This window comes from Podarcis bocagei (assembly GCF_964188305.1).
Source record: "Podarcis bocagei genome assembly, chromosome: 9".
Lineage (NCBI taxonomy): Eukaryota > Metazoa > Chordata > Lepidosauria > Squamata > Lacertidae > Podarcis > Podarcis bocagei.
In genome coordinates this window covers 32,179,019-32,194,424 of record NC_138134.1, presented here as the reverse complement: position 1 = coordinate 32,194,424, position 15,406 = coordinate 32,179,019, and the positions used below count along the sequence as shown (strand labels likewise).

Below are 15,406 nucleotides of genomic sequence, written 5' to 3'. Positions count from 1 at the left end.
TAACAATTTCTTCAGAAAGCAGGCCTATTATTGTTCATTTGATAAGTTGTGAGCCACTTTGGGCACAAATTTGTGGAGAAGCATACAAATAAACCGATGACATGAGATGCTCAGGGCTGAAGCAAGGAGAAGTCCTGCCCTGCCCAGCTTTCTTTCTTTCTTTCTTTCTTTCTTTCTTTCTTTCTTTCTTTCTTTCTTTCTTTCTTTCTTTCTTTCTTTCTTTCTTTCTAAATTATTTTTATTGGTTTTTACAAATATTTTCCAGCATAGCATCATTTTTATATAACAACAAATAAAACATTTGGCTATATAAGCCTGAAACTTATACAGTGGTACCTCGGGTTACATACGCTTCAGGTTACATATGCTTCAGGTTACAGACTCCGCTAATGCAGAAATAGTGCTTCAGGTTAAGAACTTTGCTTCAGGATGAGAACAGAAATCGTGCTCCGGCAGCGCGGCAGCAGCAGGAGGCCCCATTAGCTAAAGTGGTGCTTCAGGTTAAGAACAGTTTTAGGTTAAGAACGGACCTCCGGAACGAATTAAGTACTTAACCTGAGGTACCACTGTATAGGGAAGTCTCAAAGCCCTGCCCAGCTTTCATCCAGTTTGCAGCCCTCTGTCCCTTGAGGGTGAAGCTTTGAAGTGTGTCAAATGGGCATCTTCTGTCCAGCTAGAGGCTCCCTGTGTGACTTAGTCCCCTGCATAATCAGATCTTTGCCTTCCAACTCATCATGAGAGGAGCTGTAAATGATGTGTAAATGATGTAAGTGATGTGTGACAGGAGATGGGACTTGGAAGTCACAAACCCAAGAAACAAAGATCCAAGAGGAAATAGGAATGTGAGTGACTTCCAAGTCCCAAGCCTTTGCATTTTTGCATGAAACATGCAACATTTCTCCTTTGGCTAACAAATATGCACATTGCCACAATACAGGTGTGTAATTAGTGTAGATGGGGTAGGGGGTGGGGATTTCTGGGAAAGGGAAATGTCATATGGGAAGCTGCCCATAATATGTTGTAAATTGCTTCCTTCCACAAGACATTTTATTGAACACTTATTTCATCACTAATTTCCCCCTTTGAGTTTTTAATTTGTGAATGATGTTTTCATAAGCATTTCCATTTTCTCAAGCAGGTGAAATAAAACCAGTTCATATTACCAATAATTTGCTAAATATTATTGTTGCCAGTCTGACTTAATTTCACTTTGCCATTTATGCAGTTGTGTGCATTTTGAACAGCTAAGCTACCAATAACCTTTGAAAGGCCACTAGAGATGAAATGTTCTCTGTGGGAAATTCTCTTTCGCTTCTTATTGCTTGTCTTTAAAACTTTATTAAGATTCTTTATGAAAGAGGAAATTAATTATTCTGTATTAACATTTTATCTCAAACATCACCTAAACAATGTCTTCTTTTCTAAGGGAAGTACCGTATTTTTCGCTCTATAAGATGCACCAGACCACAAGATGCACCTAGTTTTTGGAGGAGGAAAACAAGAAAAAAAATATTCTGAATCTCAGAAGCCAGAACAGCAAGAGGGATCACTCCACAGTGATCCCTCTTGCTGTTCTGGCTTCTGGGATAGCTGCGCAGTCTGCATTTGCTCCATAAGACGCACACAAATTTCCTCTTACTTTTTAGGAGGGAAAAAGTGAGTCTTACAGAGCAAAAAATACGGTACTTTCCATAAACTCAAAGGCTGCATTCCTACCTGTCCTCACCATGTTGTTGCTTTGGCAGATGAGGATGGTGTTAGTGGAAACTGGTGCCTATCGGTATCAGATTGACAGATGACAGGTAAAAACAACTAATTCTAGTTGTCCATCCCCCCCCCCCAAGATTCTGTCTTCTCAAGTTGATTGAGGGGACCTGATGTGACATCCTGAAATGAAGTATGTGACTTGCAAGGAACCAGCCCCCCCCAATTGCCTTGGCCCCTAGGAGCTGGTGTGTATGTTCCCCTCCCCATCTTCCTCTCTGCTGTTGTCTACAAAAGCAACACTGAGACTGGGGAGGAAGAAACTGAAAAGCATCTTAGCCCTCTGGTGTCAGGAGTGTGTGCAGAAGCCAGGCCCTGTGACCGGTAGGACTTCGCAGGACTGGGGATTTCCTAAATTTGTTCTGAAGAGGCAAGGCGTGGCTGCACAGGTGAGGACGATTGGTACTCACAGCACCTGGTGGCAAGAGCCAGGAAGGGATATAAGGTCAGCATTTCCCTTTGGCTCTTTGCTACAGCAACATGCTTCCTGCCTTGCTGCATTTGGCTTCTTGACTTCTTGCTTCCTGATCCTCGGACCCTTGGTTTCCTGACTCCTGGCTTCCGGACTCTCATTCCTGCTCCAACCCCACCGTCCTGCTCCGGGTCCCGACGTTCTCTGCCAGGACTTTGACCACCTGTAAACCGGAAAGCAGGAAAGTGGGGCTGGCTGAGAAGAAAGTTTGGTGGTGCAGTGTCCCATTCACCTTAATGGACCAGCCTGCACTGGATGGTGCATATTCATCTCTGTGCCAGTTTCTACCAGAGAAAAGGAATAATAATAATAACAATAATAATAATAATAATTTATTTATACCCTGCCCATCTGGCTGGGCTTCCCAGAAGCACTGGGTGGGGGCCTCCTCTGCAGCAGAGGCTGCAACCATGCCCTGGGCAGATAGTTTTGCTGCTGATAGGAAGCAGCACAAACCCCCACAATGCACAAAGCTTTATTTTCCTTTAACACAGGAGACAGGTGAAGGGCCTTTCCTAGCTCTAACAAGTGATCCCCATGCAGGTTACTCTTTCCTTTCGGGACTGTGAAGGGATTTGTGTACTGGCAGAAGAGCGAAGTGGTTCCTTATCTATTTGTGGGGTTTCTTTTAGCTTTCTTATGAAAGACTCTAAAGATTGTGGTTTTTAAGAAAGCATTTTCTCAGAAAGCTTTATCTTTTTTGAAACAAGGATGCTTAGGGTGAGCTGAGGGGAGTTTGCCCATCTGTACTGACTGCATGGCATCTGACAAGGTGGCTCTCTAGATTGCTTTCTTGGGGCCCTGGCATCCCTTGTTTGGTACTTGATAGACCTGGACCTCCAAAGGTCAGATTTAATAAAGAAAAGCTGCAAATAGAATGAAGGTCTTGCCTAAAATCTGACCATGGTATTGTCGTCGATTCAGATGATATGAATCTGTTATGTGGACATAACAAAATGGTGCCTCATTAACACACCAAGAAAAGATAAGATGTGTTTGCATTCTTCCTTAATAGAGTATTTGAAAGATTTAGTTTTGTTTTGGGGTGTTGTCGCTGTTTCTGCAGAGGGAGTATAACTGAAGAAAGCAACACTTTTAATCATCATAGCTAGCAGCAAACATGCCCGGTATTTATCTGCAAAAAGTGATTCATCAAGTGTGAACAGCACTGGGAGTTTTATAATGACAGCGATGGTGAATGTTTACATTCTACCTCTTTAGAGTTTGCAGTTTCTAAATCCCTAAGTGCTTGATGGAAACAGTGATATGTGGCATGGTTAGTACAGCAATCTTCTAGAAATAGAATGTGACAATCAATGCATAACGGTATGAAATTATATTTAGCAGGCTCTTTTAGTAAACAAGCAATGAGGGTTTGGCGTCATGGCTGCATTTGGCGGGCGGCGGTGGGGAGAGGTAAGATGAGGCATGTCCATTTACACTTAAGGCTGTGTCAAAGTGATCATAGCATTTTGGTTTATTTTCATGAAGCTTCTGCCCAGAAATGTAGGGAGGAAACACCATAATTGCCCTTCATGCAGAAGTTCAGGATCTTTACAACTCAGGCACTGGAGCAGGCATTGGAGGATAAAAACCATTACAGCAAAAAGCAAGTAACGAACTCCTAAAGTGAAGTCCAAAATCTCTGGATCATTCTTGCCTATTCACAAATGTCATACCACTGCAGCATTGTTGAACTTTAAGAAGGTAACAGCTAATGTTTATGTGCTCACTCACCCACCTCTGCTGTTGCCAGGGCATTTCAAAATTCAGTATGAAATTCAAACAGTTTTGAGAACTGCTAGGAACGTTTTGGTAAGCTTTGGGAGGTAGCAGGTGGGGGAGCTGGGAAGGAGTTTGTTCCTTTGTTGCAATATATATTCACCACCATCAATTTACATGCTACCTTTCCACAATAAGCCATGTTCCAAGAGGTCTCACAATGTCATAACATTTTACACAATTCTGTAACAGTTATAAGATATAATGGAATTTAAGCAGTCACATAAACAATGAACTAATGAAAATATCTCACACTAACAAAGATACAGTGAAATTAAACAATCCACTGAATATTCATAATATGGTTGACACTAACAAATCCACTGAATATTCATAATAAGGTCTGACAACAACATTACCCAGATTAACAGCAAAAATATTACATTTCCCGAAGTAAATCTTGTCCTAGGAAAAGCCCCAATCAATAGCCCACCCCGATGGTCTCTAGATATCCTGGGCAGCAGAAGTAGCCTTTGTAACTGGAGACAGTCAAGGTCTTCACAGGTCAGGTGGAAGGGAGCAGAGAAGCAAGGAGCGAGGTTTTGCAAGACTAGCAGAATTGCAGTGCAGGTATTATTATTTTTAGACCACATTAAGGTTTTGGAAAGGTGGAATAGATATGCTTTTAAAAAAACCAATAGCACAATCATTGGCATGTTTACTAGGAAGGAGTTTTGCTTACTCTCTGCTCTTCCAGTAAGTGTGTTTTAAGACTGAAGCCCAAGGCACTGAGTTTTGAACTTCTGAGTTGCAATGTATAGGACTGTGCTGCATGATTGTTCTGTGCATTGTAACATGACCCAAAGAAACAACCCAGAGAAATGACAGCAATGAAGAGTGCTTCTTAGCTATAAAGTCTGGGAACGTGAAAGTTCCTGGCAATTTTGTAAACAAGGAGCCTCTTATGATGAAATCTTGATGCTTTTTCTTTTTTAGCTCTAGAGTACTTTCAAGATGCACTACAAGTGCCTGAATGGAATATTAAGCTTCTTTTTCTTTCTTTTCTCTTTTCTTTTCAGTTTTGTGCATTGTGTTGTTAGGCACATACACTGAAGTAGACAAAATGATAAGAAACAACAATGGCACAACGTTACATTTCTTTTTTGTTTCCTATTCTCTCCTTCAGCTTCAGGGGTTAGAGAGGTAAAGAGCAGGATGCTTTAGCAAAACATTCTGTTCTCATAGTTTTTTGTTGGGAAAAATAGGTAGAGGAAAACAAAGATAGTAGAGATTGCCAAGGGGAAAAAACGAGGCCAAGGAGATCTTATGAATCATCCATGGATTTTTTTGTTCCTAAACAAAACCCCAGAGGTATGTCCCCCCGTTTTATAATGTTGTTGTGTAAAGACCATTTCTCCTTGCAGTAAGTGCTAAAAGTGTTACAGGATCTGATAGCCATGGTATGTGGGAACATGTACTTCTAGGCATGCCAAATCGTTTTTTTTAAATGGAATGTTACTTTTTTGTGAGAAAGTACATGAACATGAAAAAAGTAGAAAGTAAGTTTGTGTGTGTGTGTGTGTGTGTGTGTGTGTGTGTGTGTGTGTGTGTGAAAGAGAGAGAGCGCGTGCACACCAGCCTTTGTGCTTTTATTTTAAATAACTAACTGGTTTGGGGGAGTACATGAAGAGAACCGCAGCAGCAGCAGCAGCCCTCACTGCCTCTCAGGACTCATTATATTTTCACTTTGTTTACTCCTAAGTGTCAGTCTGACCCAAGCAATACCAGAATATTAAACTGCAGAAGAAAACAAAGCAGAAATATTATATAAGGTAAGAAGCAATCAGATTATGGGAGCATAATTCAGATCATTCTTTGTATATTCAACTTTCCTTTCTAATTAAGCCTTGCAAGTTTGATTATGACTTTTAAGATTGTTTCCCTGGGAGGCTGCAAAGAGGGAATCACTGGAGAAGAAAAGGATAGAGTGTTCTGTGAAAGTGAAGGAAGATGTGGAAGTAATATGGGAAAGAAAGAAAAGAGGGAGACCTTGCTGCTGCTGCCACCACATCCCCTGACCCAGGGATTATGAGAGAGAAGCTGCCATTTTGAAAGAACTGATGCAGATTTGAAATGATTGAACCCTGTTTCTAATGGATAAAGATGGGTGGGTGTGTAGGAAGCAGACATATGGTGTTCTATGGGTCATTGGTTCATGACAGAGCAATATTTTGAGAGCATGACATCTATCAGGCACTCCTTAGGTCTCATTAATTTGCTCACAGGAGTGCTGGGACCATGACCCAGTTGGGGTCCTCCGAAGATATAAAATGAACTAAATGGAAATACGGGATCCCAAGGGTTATCCAGTCCATCCCCCTGCAAAAGAACTAAATTGAACCAAATTGTGGGTGCCTTCACAACATCTTGTATGTGTAAAATGGCTATTTGATGTGCATGGTAATCTCTGGCTTGCCTCATTTGCTTTGGCTGTTTGTAATCAGGTGCAAATGATCATTTCCTTTTTAGTCTGGATTTGTTGTTGTTGTTTAGTCATTTAGTCGTGTCCGACTCTTTGTGACCCCATGGACCAGAGCGCGCCAGGCACTTCTGTCTTCCACTGCCTCCCGCAGTTTAGTCAAACTCATGCTGGTAGCTTCGAGAACACTATCCAACCATTTCGTCCTCTGTCGTCCCCTTCTCCTTGTGTCCTCCATCTTTCCCAACATCAGGGTCTTTTCCAGGGAGTCTTCTCTTCTCATGAGGTGGCCAAAGTATTGGAGTCTCAGCTTCAGGATCTGTCCTTCCAGTGAGTACTCAGGGCTGATTTCCTTAAGAATGGATAGGTTTTTTAGTCTGGATTATGTTCCTATTAATCCCATATTTTCATTGGTAAAATGTTGGAGAGTGCTGCGGGTATCCAACTTGATTAATATCAATTCCTCTTTTATATTTTTTTTTAAAATAAAAAAATTCCTTCCAGTAGCACCTTAAAGACCAACTAAGTTAGTTCTTGGTATGAGCTTTCGTGTGCATGCACACTTCTTCAGATACACTGAAACAGAAGTTGCCAGATCCTTCTATATAGTGAGAAGGTGGGGAGGGGTATATTTTTTTAAATATTTTTTTTGTCACCATACAGAAGCCACTAAGGATGGTGTTGAAACTAACCACTACATGTAATTGTGCTAGGACATCAAATAATATTTCTATCGTTTAGAGTGGCAGCAGTGGGGAAGATAGCAAAATCCCCCCCATCATCAAAGGGCTCACAAACAAGACACTTACAAAGGGAGCAGAAGTGTGCAATGTGTACTAATGGAAGGACTTCCTCACCATTGAAATACATTGAGCTATTCTTGCATTGCTGACACAACATGGAGAGCAACTGTTTTTGAGCTCTCATATAGAATATTCAGCAGATAGCTCCCCCTAGAAAAAAGGTCATACACATTACATTGCTACTCACTTGCTCATTATAAACTGAGTTGTGCATCACTAGAGATCATTTATTTCTCACATTTGTGTTCCTTGCTTCCTTGAATGAGCTCAGGGTCAACCATATGGAGGTTATTTTGCTTTGTTTGCTTTAGTTAAAATTATTTAGATCTCATATGGAGCAAAATTTGCCAAAGCCATTCTCAGCAACCCAGTGACTTAGGGGAAGTACACTGGAACTACTGAATCCTGGAATATATACAGTGGTAACTCTGGTTAAGAATTTAATTTGTTCAGGAGGTCCGTTCTTAACCTGAAACTGTTCTTAACCTGAGGTACCACTTTAGCTAATGGAGCCTCCCGCTGCTGCCGCTGCACCGCTGCTGCGCAATTTCTGTTCTCAACCTGAAGCGAAGTTCTTAACCCGAGGTACTATTTCTGGGTTAGCGGAGTCTGTAACCTGAAGCATCTGTAACCTGAGGTACCACAGTATTGAATTGGGACAACAAATCAATTAGGAAATAAACTTCCAAATTTCCACACATTAAGATAGGAAAAAAAGGGGTAAATGGAAGAGAAATATTGTATTTTAAAAGAATTCTAAAGCCACAAACAAAGCATTATTGTGAGAGGCTATATTCTAGTATAGCTAAGGCAGCCCCCTCCCTTTTAAAGTATTTGTTTTCATTTACCGTATTTTTCGCTCTATAACACGCACCTGACCATAACACGCACATCGTTTTTAGAGGAGGAAAACAAGGAAAAAAATTCTGAATGAAACAGTGGATGTATCATTTTTGTGCTTCATGCTGTGGCCACAGACATGTGATCTGATGGTGAATTTGGGGTAGCTCAATGCAAAGATCCTGAGGATCCATGTGGATCCATGCTTTTTAACCACATTTTTGCACCATTGCAGCCCCAGGCAACAGTGGGTGTGTGATTTTTGGGGGGCAGGCTGCTATGTGATCTGATGGTGAATTTGGGGTGGCCCAATGCAAAGATCCTGAGGATCCATGTGGATCCATGCTTTTTAACCACATTTTTGCACCATTGCAGCCCCAGGCAACAGTGGGTGTGTGATTTTTGGGGGGCAGGCTGCTATGTGATCTGATGGTGAATTTGGGGTGGCCCAATGCAAAGATCCTGAGGATCCATGTGGATCCATGCTTTTTAACCACATTTTTGCACCATTGCAGCCCCAGGCAACAGTGGGTGTGTGATTTTTGGGGGGCAGGCTGCTATGTGATCTGATGGTGAATTTGGGGTGGCCCAATGCAAAGATCCTGAGGATCCATGTGGATCCATGCTTTTTAACCACATTTTTGCACCATTGCAGCCCCAGGCAACAGTGGGTGTGTGATTTTTGGGGGGCAGGCTGCTATGTGATCTGATGGTGAATTTGGGGTGGCCCAATGCAAAGATCCTGAGGATCCATGTGGATCCATGCTTTGTAACTACATTTTAAGTGGGGAGTGAAGGAAAAACACAGAAGGGACAAGAGAGCGTTGTGCAGAGAAGCAGCTGGCTAAGAAAGCAGGAGAGGGATTTTACGGGAGGGAGGAAAGAAAGGCAAAAGTTTCCACAAACCGAAGCCAGCTTTCTCTCTCCTCCTGCATGTTTTCTGGCTGCCTGCGAGGAGCACAGAGAGGAATTACTAGAAGGAAAGACCTCTGCTTTCCCCTCTGCTTGCCTGGAGGGGAGGGGATTTGCCTGCTCTTTGTTCCGTTTGAGCAAACACAGCAACGAAACAGAGGAGGGTGGGCAGTAAGACCCTGAGGCAGAATGCAGGAAAGCTGCAACTTCCTCTTTTCAGGTTTCCCTCTCGGACACAACGCACGATTGATTTTTGCTGATTTTTGTTCCTGCGCTCCCCTAATCGGCTCCAGGGACACCCCCCCACACATTCGCTCCATAACACGCACAGACATTTCCCCTTCCTTTTTAGAAGAAAAAATCTGCGTGTAATAGAGAGAAAAATACGGTATTTCATAAAATCTACTTACTGATTGATAGAGCAACAATTGGAGGTGGGTGAATGCTAAGATACAAACATTTTGTTAAAAATAAATAAAAACGTGAATGAAACTGGGATTGGTTGGGAAAGGATAGAAAACAAAGAGAAGTTGAACAAATGCCACCCAATTCCACCAAACGCTTGCTAAGAGACAGCGTTTTAAAAGCCATTTAAGACTTCACCTCTGTAAACACCACAATTTGAAAATGTTGGGTGGAGTGAGATCATTCTACGCCTCCTTTAGCTCCTCTCCTCTCCACCCTCTGGTTTTCTTCTTATACGGTGTTGTAGTTAATTATCGCAACATTTTGGAGACAGTCTCGCTGGCTTTCTGAGAGACTGTTTGGAACTACAAATCACTACAGATCAATTGGGGACAACCCGATCCACTCTGTAGCAATTTGCAGCTGTTTCAACACAATCAAGATGAGGCACAAATCAGCCCAGTTCCGTTCAGCCCAAATGCATGTACTGTTGATCTCTGGGCAATCTGGAATTCTCCATAACAGGAGGACAGGTTTACACAGAAGAATGGTGCACATAAGGTTCTCAACACCAGACATGCAAAACGTGGATATTTGGAACAGAGCCAGGAAAGCCACACATTATATGGGACTGTCAGGGGCTGGGTAGAGGAGGAGTGGTGGAGACCACCTCCCCATCCTAACCCTTCCAGGGAGAAGGAAGACGAAAACACTAAAGATTTACAACAGTGGTTTGCGGGAGGTCACAGCTCAGAGGCAAATGAGGGGGGAATGTCGGGAAATAATGGGAGAGGAGGAGCAGGCAGCGCTGGAGTAGCAGCTGGCTGACACGTTTTCACTAGAAGGCATTCCAAACCCATTATCTCCCATCATCTCCAGCACCTTCAGTGCCCAGAGTCCCCTTTCACTTGATTTAAACATGAAGGGGAGTTCTTACAACTCAGATTCTATGGGTTTAAAAGTTGTTGAAATGTCCATATAAATTTATAGTGCGGTGTAGTGGTTAAGAGCAGTAGTCTCGTAATCTGGTGAACCGGATTCGCGTCTCCGCTCCTCCACATGCAGCTGCTGGGTGACCTTGGGCTAGTCACACTCAGCCCCACTCATCTCACAGAGTGTTTGTTGTGGGGGAGGAAGGGAAAGGAGAAAGTTAGCCACTTTGAGACTCCTTTGGGTAGTGATAAAGCGGGATATCAAATCCAAACTCTCTTCTTCTTATATCTTATTTAAGTGTTTTTAGTGTGGACTTTCCTTTTTAAAAAACACCCTCTAGCAATAACCTCTTACTGCAGGAACAAGAGCAGAAGTGTACCCACCTGACCACAAAGGATTAGTCCTGCTCAGCCATTTATGGTATTTTATAGTTGTACTATAATTTATAAATCCACATGGGTTCTGCTCATTGGACTCAAGCCATTAAAATAGAGCACTTGAGATCCCCTAAAGGGACACATTATATGAACCTAAGAGAAGTTAGCAGCAGAGGTAAATGGTAAAACATGCAAGAGAAATCTAGTTAAGAGCCTAAAATGTAGCAAACACTCATCAGCCTGACAGGCCCTCTAGCTATATAAAAGAAAAATGCAAGGTTTTGCAATAGATACTATTAAAATGCTGAAAGAAAGCCAGATCTGCCACAGCTTAGCCCCGTGTAGAGCTGAGACAATGCCTACGGGCAATGAATACCCTCAAGTTACTGGAAAGGAGGAAGGTAGGTCATTTGATAAGGTCGGGCCAAGTACAAGAAGCCTTAAAGCCACAGATGTGTCTAAATGAAAATTAAATGGGTTATCTTTGTTTACAATGAAGCCAAGGCAATTCACAAGTTGGGACACCTATTGGAATGAATGGAACAATGTGGTTCTGCACAAATGAATTTGATGAGAATTTCATTTCCTGAATTTCCAGATAAACTTCCAACTTGAGTGTATAAATAATTCCAGAACTCTAGTCAGAGCCTGGAATTATCAAGAGCTTCTGCCCTTGATGTATTGGATGATATAATGGACTCACATCGATGTAAAGGTAAAGGTAAAGGCACCCCTGACCATTAGGTCCAGTCGTGACCGACTCTGGGGTTGCGGCGCTCATCTCGCTTTATTGGCCGAGGGAGCTGGCGTACAGCTACCAGGTCATGTGGCCAGCATGACTAAGCCGCTTCTGGGGAACCAGAGCAGTGCACGGAAACACCATTTACCTTACCGCCGGAGCTGTACCTATTTATCTACTTGCACTTTGACGTGCTTTCGAACTGCTAGGTAGGCAGGAGCTGGAACCGAGCAACGAGAGCTCACCCCGTTCCAGGGATTCGAACCACCGACCTTCTGATCGGCAAGTCTTAGGCTCTGTGGTTTAACCCACAGCACCACCCACGTCCCACCCACATTGATGTACTTCCACTCAAAACTATGTATAGGTCTCTTGTGTTAGCCCTAACATGGTAAATTTGGTTTCTCATTCTCCAGGGTTGATCTGACAATCTACCACCACATTCCATCTTATCTGAAATTTGGTGGCATCTCCATACACAAACTGATCACTTGCTTTTCTCAGAATCGGATCTATTGTTTAAAGGGAAGTGGGGAGGACTAGTATTCCTTACATAATATCCCATGCATAATTCCAGGAGCTCGTTTTTAAAAGTAATATATTTTTAACAATAAATTGAAATTTTGACTTTTTCTTTATTGATTTAATATTAAATGTTTCGAGAAAGCAGTGGAACTCAGTGGCAAAGCATCTGTCTTGCATGCAGTGGTCCCAAGTTCAATCCCTGATGTGTTTCCAAGTAGGACTGAGAGAAACTCTTGCTTGATACCCTGGAAAAATGTTACCAGTCCGAGTGGGCAATTCTGAGCTAGATGGACGAGTGGAGTCAGTAAAAGACAGCTCCCAATTCTCATTTTTTCCCCAAAAGAAACATTCAATAACTGGTTGATTTGAGAGGAATGCCTACATCTCTGTAGGAACACATACTTGAATATGGTGCTGATTTGAATTCTCTCATTCTTTCCTTTCTCCATCCTTATATTCCACCTTTCTACGAAATGAAATGTTCACGCTGGCTCACAGCAGAAGTAAAAACACATAATCATAAAACAACTGGTGTCAGTAAATCACAGAAATGTTGTTAAGATCTACTTAAAGATAGCAGCAGCATAAAAACATACCATGAAGGAAACTCTATGAAGTCTTGATGGAATAAAATACAGTGGAAGAGCATAGGAGTTGGCAACTTGTGGTTGCCCTTATGCTGATGGAGTACAGCTCCCATTGGCCATACTGGCATTTTATAACTCAGTATTGCAATTTGGAATCCCAAGTTGCTTGTTTCCCTCTTCCTTTTTTTAAAAAAATAAAATAAAATAATATTTATTACTTTTCCAACAATTTAGACACTACAAGAAAAAAAAGAACAATACAATACAATACAAAAACACTACATAACACTAACACATTAAACTAGCAAAACAAAACAAAAAACACATCAAACAATTTCAATATCTTATCTTTCATTCACTTATTTCAACGACCTCCTCACACCTCCCTTTTTGTATTCCACTTCTGTTAATTGTTTCAGCAATTCCTTTCCATCTTCCTCTGTTTTCTATCCTATAATTATCTTAACACATTCTAACCTTATTTTTTCCTTTAATACTCTATTAATCTATTTATACTTAGTTCCTTATAACATTTCTACTAAAGCCATATAACTTCATTCCAACATTTTTCTAACATTCATTAATTTTACAGTATTTCTGTAAATAGTCTTTAAACTTTTTCCAGTCTTCTTCCACTGACTCTTCTCCCTGGTCTCGGATTCTGCCAGTCATTTCCGCCAGTTCCATATAGTCCATCAACTTCATCTGCCATTCTTCCCGGGTGGGTAAATCTTGTGTCTTCCAATACTTCACAATAAGTATTCTTGCTGCTGTTGTTGCATACATAAAAAAAGTTCTATCCTTCTTTGGCACCATTTGGCTGACCATGCCGAGGAGAAAGGCCTCTGGTTTCTTCAGGAATGTATATTTGAATATCTTTTTCATTTCATTATAAATCATCTCCCAGAATGTCTTAATCCTTGGGCATGTCCACCAAAGGTGAAAGAATGTACCTTCAGTCTCATTACATTTCCAACATTTATTGTCGGGCAAATGGTAAATTTTTGCAAGCTTGACTGGTGTCATGTACCACTTATAAATCATTTTCATTAATTTTTCTCTTAGGGCATTACATGCCGTGAATTTCATACCTGTGGTCCATAACTGTTCCCAGTCAGCCATCATTATGTTATGTCCAACATCTTGTGCCCATTTAATCATAACTGATTTCACCATTTCATCCTGAGTGTTCCATTTCAACAGCAAGTTATACATTCTTGACAAATTCTTGATTTTTGGATCTAACAATTCTGTTTCCAGTTTTGATTTTTCCACCTGGAAACCAACTTTTTTGTCCAAACTGTATGCCTCCATTATTTGGTAATAATGGAGCCAATCTCGCACTTTGTTTTTCAATTTTTCAAAGCTCTGCAATTTTATTCTGTCTCCATCTTGTTCCAGAATTTCCCAATATTTCGGCCATTTGGCCTCCATATTGAGTTTTTTCTGTGCCTTCGCTTCCATTGGTGACAACCATCTTGGGGTTTTCTTTTCTAACAAATCCTTATATCTTATCCAAACATTAAACAATGCTTTTCTAACAATATGATTTTTAAAGGCTTTATGTGCTTTTACCTTATCGTACCACAAATATGCATGCCAGCCAAATGGCTTGTTTCCCTCTTCCTTTCTCCTTTTCCTCCAATTTTAATGTTTACTGCATTGTGACCCTATGCATTGTGGGTACAGCATCTTGAAAAATTCTCTGTGTTTATCCATTAATTAATTTAAAGTCCTGGTACTTTCCTTCCCCCTTGTTGGTAAAGCAACTTGGGGGCAAAGGAATGATTTTGAACCCCAAAGTGGCCAATGGGGGAAAGAGCCAACTTAACAGCCCCTTCTAGCTTTTGCCTGCATGTCCATTAAAAAAATCTTTATACCTTCCTGTGAAATACACAGAAGTCTGATGAGGAGCCCCCATGCCCAGGCTCATTGGGGCAGGGCATGTCTACAGGCCTGTGCCCCACTCATGAATGAAACTGAAGGATCTCCTGGGGTCATGTAATTTTAGCCTATGTGCAGTGTAACTTACTTCCTGGCAAATTTGCTTAGTACTGCTACTGCACATAATCAAACAAACATACAAAATGCTCTTGAAATCTATACAGAACAAGAAAACATGATACTACAACACAATCCTGTACATATCTCTGCAAAAGGAAGCCATGTTGAATTTGATACAGTTTATTACCCATTAAGCTGATATAGGGTTACACCATTAGACTCTGTGCCTCTCACTTTGCTACCACAATGTACTCAATTAAACCTTCTGGCCTTGTTTAGATTCTTTATGGCAAACTGTGTACTCAACAGCTCTCAACTCTTTTGATAATAATTTGCTTTACTTTACAAATAATTTGCCTTACTTTGCAAAAGTACGCTTTGCAAAATGCTATAGTAATCACTGTCGAATCCTGACCTTGCTCATCTGCAAAATTGCATAATTAAAAAGAGTGAAATTATACGTGCAGCTGAAAAGCTTGTGCATTCATGAAGGATCAAATAAATGACTCTTCAAAGGTGTACAAATTTCCTTCACATCATGCCACCTTGAGTGTTGTAAAAAATAAAGTGGAAAGGTAGGTTAAAGATTCCCGAACGAATGGATTCAAGTTACAAGAAAGGATTTTCCGACTGAACATCAGGAAAAACTTTCTGACAGTAAGAGCTGTTCAGCAGTGGAACAGGCTCCCACAAGAAGTGGTGGACTCTCCTTCCTGGACGGTTTTTAAGCAGAGGTTGGATGGGCATCTGTCATGGATGCTTTAGCTGAGATTCCTGCATTGCAGGAAGCTGGACTAGATGACCCTCAGAGGCTTCCAACACTACAGTTCTATGATTTTATGAT

General features: G+C 41.3%; 1 long non-coding RNA gene across 1 annotated transcript; it reads left to right on the top strand.

Annotated features, from left to right (window-relative positions):
- The first annotated feature begins 1,688 nt into the window (after positions 1 to 1,688).
- Positions 1,689 to 12,022, top strand: LOC308595208. The gene is made up of 4 exons (XR_014011917.1): positions 1,689 to 1,802; positions 3,728 to 3,849; positions 5,721 to 5,790; positions 11,863 to 12,022. It is a non-coding gene; the product is annotated as an uncharacterized lncRNA (long non-coding RNA).
- The last annotated feature ends 3,384 nt before the right edge of the window (positions 12,023 to 15,406 follow it).